We start from the raw sequence: 8,055 nt of genomic DNA, 5'->3' as shown, positions 1-8,055 counted from the left end.
TTAAGATTAAGTCCCAAAAAGGTGTTAAATCACACCAAACATTTCCAAAAAATTTCAAAACCCCCCAAACTCTCCCAAACCCTCGATTATCCCTCACCCCCCATTTGTGTACCCACATGCGTGTTCATAGAAACCGCAGTGCCTCCAGTCCCCGGCAAAAAGGGCCCTGAAACCCGCGAAAGAAGCGAGGGATGACGCCCCAACTCCGGATGTTCCCAGCAACTCTCGAAACCAAAAAGCAAAAAAAAAATCCCCCCACCACCAAGCGCAAAAAAAGCCCCAGAACGACGAGGACAAAATGCCCGAGGAATGAAGAACCGACACGAGAAATTCGAAAAGACGAGGAAAAGAGTCTCCGCGGTGACTTAATACGGGAGGACATAACATTTAGGTGATCATTGTGATGCTTATGAGGATATAGCACCCTAGTCCAACGACCCCCTGTGAAGAAGCCCTTCAGTACCCCTTCACTACCCCCTTCACTACCCCTTCAGTGCCGAGCAAAACCTCACGTTTTTACACTTTTTTTTGTCTCTGGTCCATGTGTACATACAACCACCAGTGCCCCCCCCCCTTTCTCCCCCCTTCTTAGTCGTGCTTCTTCGACCCCTCGACCTTTCTCACCCCGTGGACATAGGTGCACCCCCTGGACTGTCCTGTTTACCAGCGGCTGATACAGCATCAGAGGAGTGGACGTAGGATGATGAAAAAGGATGGGACATTTTTCTCAGTAAACGGGTTGTCATCCCCCCCCCCCACCACCACCACCCTTGGGTGCGGGGGAAGGGGGGGTGAGGGAAGTATGAAACGAGAGGACGAGTCGTTGGGGGTCTCGTCCAGTTTCCCTAATGTCCCCTGGTTTATTCCGCACTCGTTTTATCTTATTTTTTTTTTTTTTCTTACACTCCTGAGAAAAGTCTGCACATTGTTGAATGCTGTTGTCTACGCGGACACATCCCCGTGAGTTCAGGGGGGATATTTACGTGGGAAACAAGTGCAGATGGAGGTAAATTCGAAACGGGAAGGTGATGAGGAGCATTAAGATACTGTCCTTGTGCATTTGGTCAAGTATAATCGGATGATTTGGGGGTTTTACGAGCTGCGGTGGAGTGAGAAAATTTTTTGGGGATGTTCAGGGACGTGTGATGATGTTTTTTTTAATTAATTATTTTTGTTTGATGGGAGAAATGTTTTTCTTAGTTGGAGATTTTTTTTAATTGGAGGTTTATGATGGAGAGGATTTTTTAGGGGGATTGTTTGGTTCGAGGAGTCGGGTGAAGTCCTGCAATTTTTTTTTTTTTTGGGAAATTTAAGAATTTGTTAGGGATTTGTTGCTCACTTGAGAAATATTCGGATTTGACATAATTAATTTTAATATTTAAGGATTTTTAGAAGTTAATATCATCACATCATCGTCACATTTATTTCATTGATGTTACAAACGTTTTTTTTTTGTTTTAAATCGTCCCCAACGTCTCTTAATATGTGTTATAATTTATTAGAATTTAGAAGTTAATATTTTTTGGAATTGCGAAGGTTTTTAGGGTATCCATAAGTCCCTCGCAGTTTGGGTTTTTTAATATTTTTAAAGTGACGCCGCAAATTTCAAAAAGTTATTTCACATGAGTAATATCTGCAGTGAGAGTGTTGCAGGGAGAAGATTAGGCTACTGAGGCATTGACCGCAGTGGAGATAACATTTTTTTATCAGTAATTGTGGAGAAAAATGTCCAGTTGATGGAATTCATTACTTTAATAGCTTGGAAGTTCTTAAAATTTGTTTTATTATAAAACAACACGAATGTTGGTCAGACAAACAATATTGCCAATGCGATAAAAAATATTCATCGATCTGTTTATGATAATTAATTATAAATGTCGATTTCTAGGGAAAATCTGCACCAAAAAATCTGAAATTTGCAAAATTAAAAAGTGCTTCACAGTTATTACGTATTAATTAATATGGTACATTAAAGAAATAATTCAACAATTTTATAAAAATGAATATTCAATTTTTTATTTTTTAAAAATAACAAAAAATATTTCGTACAAAAAAACCACATCAAAAGCGAGATTATTGTTTTAACATTTTTGTTCCTCACTTCATTGTCTATAAACTTCTAAATTATTGCATAATCTCATTAGCAAATACCTCAACCTATTTATCCCCTTAAATTCTCCTCAAAAAAAATTTTAAAAATTAAATAAAAAAATTAACCGAAAATCAAAACAATAAAAATAACAAGTTTCCCAACCAACCCCATAAATTCTCAATTATCCACTTCGTCAATTTCACCAACTAAAAAAAAGCAAAATATTCCAGACAATTCCCCCGATTTTCCCCTCCCTAAAAATCATTTTGTTGTCACAACCCAGACAGCATGGAAATTCTTTTTAATTTTGTACCTCGCAAAAACTCGTTTACCACATGTACCATTCTCTCAATATTCCCATGATAGTTGTACTGCGTAACGTCGCACAGACGGTCAAAGTAAAAACCCTTAAAAAAAAAAAAATTGCATACGAAGAAGAAACGAAGGATGCGGAAAAAGTACATACAACATATTCGGTAGTAACACGAAACGCAGTGCATTGCATCGAGTATAAAATTCAGACGAGTTTTTTCGAGGGCGGGGGGGACAGCTGTACACCGCGTTTCTTTATCACGTACCAAGGTTTTGAAGGGGTCTCCTGCGCGCCCCCCTCCCTCCCCCCGGTCTCCCTCACCCTCTCGTTTCTCTCTTTTCTGAGTCTTTCGGATAGTCCCCCCGAGGGGTACGAGCCCTCCTACCCGCCGGAAGCGCGACGGATCTTTTAAATTCTTTACATATGCCCTCTTACCCGACACCTGTTGCCGATTTTTTCATCCACCAGTCATGATTTCCCACATATTCTGGGGATATCGGAGGCCCATGCCATATTTTACTGTTCCGGGGAGAGGAGAGTACAACTTCAATAATTTTTAATCAGTAATTTTTTTTTTTTATAACTAAAATTATTAGTTAAAACGATGGAACTAATGGGTTATTAATATTCTTCGAGGGGTCTTGACATTGTATTTATTATAAAAAAAATTCACGAATTTTTTTATGATAAAATAACATCTTCAACTTACTAAATACAAATTTCTAACATATTTTACTGTTTCGGACAGAGAAGAGTACAACTTCAATAATTTTTAATCACTAATTTTTTTTTATCACTAAAATTATCAGTTAAAACGATGGAACTAATGGATTATTAATATTCTTCAAAGTTCTTGACATTTTCTGTAGTATAAGAACTTCACGAATTTTTTTATGACAAAATAACATCTTCAACTCACTAAATACAAATTTTCATTTTATAAAATTCAAGTTAATTCCACATATTTTTGATGTATTAATTTTTTTACATATTTTACTAAATATTTATGTACCTGAAGTGGTCTAATTTTTACCCACATATCAACAATCAAATGATTTATAATAACTACCATGCTGCTCCAGGACGACGACATTACCCAGGTCAATACCTGAAAATCTCCCCCAATTGCTCATTTCTCCTAAACTTTTCCACTGAAAAAAAAAAATCCAAGAATTTAAATTATTTTCCTAACGTTTGCAATTCCCGGAGCGACTGCACTCACCCTGACAACCACCACGATCACCTCCTAGAGCAGTAAAACTATCATAATTACCACCTGTGGAGTTATTCCCCGCGAACGGCCGGTCCGGCGAGCCAGAAATCTATCCAATACGCTGAAAAAAAAACCCCTCTCCCTCTGAATAAAAATTCGCAAAAATAGTCCAACTGACCACCCTCGTTCTCCCCACCCACCCCAATAAATCCCCTTCCGCCCGCTGCCCATGCACCGCAGTAACCCACATTTTCCCAGAGCATTGAAAATTTCATTGAATTCTCCGATCCCCATTTTTCCAAACGATGGAACAAAAGAAACTCATCGAAAGGCTTCGGCGCCGAGTGCTTTGACCACAGTCCGAAAACAAGTTGAATAAAGAGCGAGACAGGGACAGAGAGAACTAAAAATAAAGACAGAAAATGACGAAGTGCATCGAACAGGGCTTCGGGGCCATCGTCGAGTATACCGTACCCCTTTGAATATCAGCCTCCCACGACAATGCCCTCCGTTCAGTCGCAAAAAAAAAAAATAAATATCCAGCAAAAATGTGCATTGTCCCGCAATCGAGTGAACCAAGCGTGCGAACACTATTTTCCCCGCGAAAAAAAAAAAAAATCTTCCAAAATTTGGGTTCCCCGATGGGCTCGAATATTTCTCCGCCATCGAACGCACTTTTTTCGATGAAAAAGACTAGAACTTTGGAGTTTTATATTCATAATAATCACACGTAAAGCAGAAAACGTAGAAACAGGTTTCTGCAAAGCGCGTTGGGTCTCGCCAGCGTCGTATCTGCTCACCCCTTCCCAATATCTTTCACTCTCTCCTCTACCTCTCCAACTCCTTCAGCCTCTTCTGTCCTTCTCAACGTCTGTGTGCGATTCTCTCCCTCCTCACCCAAGGGGGGGGGAGGGGGTTCGCGAGGAGGGGAGAGAAGCAGCGGGTGCACTGCCAGACTACACGTCAGGGCCGTACCCACATCCCCTGAGTATCGTGTACGCTCCAAGCTGTCTGTTACTACTTTTTCCCGTCTGAGTTTTCCATTTCCACTTGTCAAGTAGATCAATCCCATCGATGAGTACGCGGCGGCCGAAAATCCCCTGAAAAATCGCCCCTCGGGCCCCAAATTCCCGAATAATTGCTGCTCGAGGTCAGAACACTGAAATTCTGCAGTTTTATTTTTTTTTTTCAACTCCAGGAGATGAACATTCTCCGGCGTTTTGGGGCGAGTGGCTTTCGAAAATGCTCAATGGCCTCTGAACCCGATTTTCAAAATTTAAAGTCACCCCCTGATGCCCCAAACCTATCGCGCCCGAACTCAATTTAAATATTTCTAATGTATTTTTATTTTCTCCCGTGAACTGTCGCATGGTGGGGTAAAAGGCGGGCTTTTCAACCCCCCAACTGCACCCATTGCATCCGTAGGTGTTTTACGGTACTAGAGACGCTACTGATGCAAAGGCGGGGCTGAGGCCCCCCTGTGTACGGTTACCACAGCGCAAAAGAGAGGCAAAACCGTTGAATCCGATTGGATTGGGTAGCAAAATTTTTGCTGTACCCTCACCCATTGCCCTCAACTATCCCGTTTTCAGGGTTTCTCCTTTACCCCCTTTTACCTCCCCATACTGTTCCACCACCTTACGGGGTGTTCTTAGACCGTCTGTATTTGTACTCCTTGTGTGTATGCGAAAAAGCCGGGCAAACTGGTTTTGTTTAGCGGGGGCTTGCACCACTGCACCGTTCACTAGTCGAGACAGTCCAATTTATGCATCACACGGCTATGTAGGCACCACACGAGAGAGGAGTATTATTTTGTCCAAAAAAGCCATCTTCACCACCGCTGTGCCACCGGACTTTGCGCCACTATCACCTCACTGCAATATACAATCAACAAAGTGCCTGGATTTTAGTTTTTTTTTTCTTTTTTTTTTTTAAATTAATTTAAAACTTTTTTTGTTTTTGTTATTCGAGTTGACGAACAGTTTCCAAAGTTAACGGTATAGACAAAGTTTAAGTGATATCTTCGTTTATCCAGCGGTACAAGTGATACAATAGTGATTTGACTCGACAAAAGTGATTACGGTAATTCCGTTCGGACACACGAGTTTTGATAAATTCAATTCAGCGATTTTTTTTTTTTCGGCGACAGTGACTATTGTTGGAAGGACATCGCTAAAGTGATAACTCGGTGGAAAAATTATAGCATTGTGAAGACGGTGCGTCTGTCGGTTAATATGTGTCGCATACCGCGGATTATACCGGAGATATCGTGATCGTCCTCGTGCATTGCAGTGTGTTGATTGGGTGCTCAGCTCCGTTGTAATAAGGATCTGTCGAAATTTCAATCAGTTTATTATTATTTTTTCAATCGTCGGTGAGGAACGAGCAGCCGATCGTTGGAAATTAATCATCATTTAGGGAAACCAAAATTAACGCTCAGGTACAGCAACAAATTATTAATGATATTTTTTTTTTATTGATTATCTCGGTATTTCCAGCGCTATCGCACCGACCAGTTGATTTTTTTTTCCTCTCCTTCGCGCGCAAATTCGTCCTCCATTAATTTTAGAAACGATGAGACTCCGTCTGGCGATTTTACTCCGTCTCCCTCCAACATTTTTTTTTTTCCCTCCACCGTATCCCTCTCGCTCGCTCTCTCGGCCGCTCTCGGCTCCTCTTATCCCCCTGACGCTTGCAATTTTTGCAAGGTTATGTGCAAGTACGTCCGGTCAGCGACACAGGACGGAGTGAATAATCGTTGGTTTTCGCTTTTCGTCCGTTTCTACTCTCTCGCTCACCGTCTGGCCCCCGGATTACTTACGTTCCCGGGATCTCTTGTTTATCGACGCACTGAACGGACCAGTGAGACTACGAATATCTGGATTATTTAGGTGAAAACGCCTTCTCCTGGAAAATAACATTTTTTCTTAACATCCAAAACTGCTGCGACGAACCAAAAAACATTCGCGATTCAAAATTTTATCCATTTTACCCCGTGCTTGGAATTTACGATACGTTAAAATAATTTGTGCGAAGAATTCCGGAGAATTTCCCAAATTCCTCATTCTGCAAAAAAAAATCCCTGAACCTCCTCGAATTCCCATTTTCCGCATTATCGTGAGAACAAACGATTCGCAAAAACCCAGTGAAGCCCACGACGTTCTCATTCCCAGTGAACACTCCCCCAAATGCATTAAAATAATTTCTCCCATTTCAATCAACTTTTTTTACCCCCCAGATAAACAGAACCAGCACTCGGACGCGATCGAGCGTTCACCACCTCCCATCTATTTCAAATAATCAAAAAAACCAAAAACAATCGTCGCTATTTCCAATTATTCCAACAATAACCCCTCCATCAATTTCATTTCTATCCAATAATTTCCCATTTTGAATTGATCTCCCAAATAAATCTCCAGCTTCTCTCCGGCGCAACCGAAACGTCCGAGAGCGAAAAAAAAAAAAAAAATTGTAAGGCTGAAAGAAGTGCATAAAGCCGGTGTCGAGTCGGGCATTGAGACGAATTCGCAAAGGGAAGGGGTGGGGGGGGGCAGGGGGAATCCGAAGGAAGAGAGCCTAAAACCGCGACATGCAATACATGCGGCGAAAATTTGGCCTCGAGTGCATCGGACTGGCGGCGGTTCGTTGTTCTCACTCGAGGACGCTGGTGCATGTGTTGGACCGTGAGGTTTAATCTCCCCCCTCCCCCCCCCCCCCCGAGCCGTTCCAATCGACGCGTCTCTCTTCCTCTTCCCTCCTTTTTTTTTTTATTTTCTTATCCCCTTTCTCCTTTCATTTCGTTCCTCTTTTTCTTCCCTCAAAGCGCGCTGTACGCACGCACTATAGCTGGGCCACTCCAGCGAATGTTTTTTTTTTTTCGCATTTTTTTTGCGAGGAGGGGCGCTGACGGAGCAGCAGGCGAACATGAAAATGGCCAACCGGTACCCGAGGCCGCGATGCCAGGCGGCTGCTGCGCCGGGGACACAACTACTCGGCCCCGGGTGGGGTGGAGGGCCGGGCGGGAGGGCGGTGGGGGGGAATTTCAACACTTACACATACCCAACCTTCTCCACACTCTATCCTCCTTTCGCTCTGGGTTCGAGGCGTATCTCTTTGCGCGTCGTTTTGTGAACCCCGTAGTGTTTCGCGATCACGTTTTTGACGTTCAATTACTTCCCCTCGTTCCCGCCGATTCGGAAAGGCGGCGTTGCCGATACAGTTGGTATTCCCTGAATAAAATAATAGAAATTATATTTTCACCGTCGGCCATTTTTTTTTTTTAATAAAAAAATGGGTCTGATATGGGATTTTTGCAAAATGCAGCGCTGAGATCGCGGGGATTTTACCGGTCGCAGCGGTTCCTGAGTTGGGATTTTTGTGGTGGTTTTCATTGGAGTTTGGAGCGGTGATGGGGAAAATTTTGGGGAAATTTTTGGC

The 8,055-nt window shown here is 42.4% G+C and overlaps 1 protein-coding gene and 1 long non-coding RNA gene across 13 annotated transcripts in view; one reads left to right on the top strand and one right to left on the bottom strand.

The window, feature by feature from the left end:
- The window catches only part of LOC135167989 (heterogeneous nuclear ribonucleoprotein R), a 33,148-nt gene that overhangs the window by 7,620 nt on the left and 17,473 nt on the right, over nt 1-8,055 (top strand). Inside the window, exon 1 of one of the 11 annotated variants that reach the window (XM_064131784.1) lies at nt 5,918-6,058. The exons of 9 other annotated variants lie outside the window; for them this stretch is intronic. The gene's annotated coding sequence lies outside the window, so the exon portion shown is untranslated. Of the gene's footprint in view, nt 1-5,917; nt 6,059-7,716; nt 7,837-8,055 lie in introns of those variants that run through there. One more of the 11 variants, XM_064131786.1, reaches the window with a different exon arrangement.
- Nucleotides 2,749-7,818, bottom strand: LOC135167995 (uncharacterized). Of its 2 annotated transcripts, XR_010299955.1 has the most exons (4): nt 7,678-7,818; nt 3,819-6,525; nt 3,628-3,739; nt 2,749-3,556 (listed from the first exon to the last, which is right to left on the bottom strand). It is a non-coding gene; the product is annotated as an uncharacterized LOC135167995 (long non-coding RNA). The 2 variants fall into 2 exon arrangements; XR_010299954.1 differs by having other exon boundaries at nt 2,749-3,739.

The sequence above is a fragment of the Diachasmimorpha longicaudata genome, chromosome 12 (genome assembly GCF_034640455.1).
Source record: "Diachasmimorpha longicaudata isolate KC_UGA_2023 chromosome 12, iyDiaLong2, whole genome shotgun sequence".
NCBI lineage: Eukaryota > Metazoa > Arthropoda > Insecta > Hymenoptera > Braconidae > Diachasmimorpha > Diachasmimorpha longicaudata.
The sequence above is the reverse complement of the archived record's forward strand: the minus strand, read 5'-3'. Positions and strand labels throughout refer to the sequence as shown.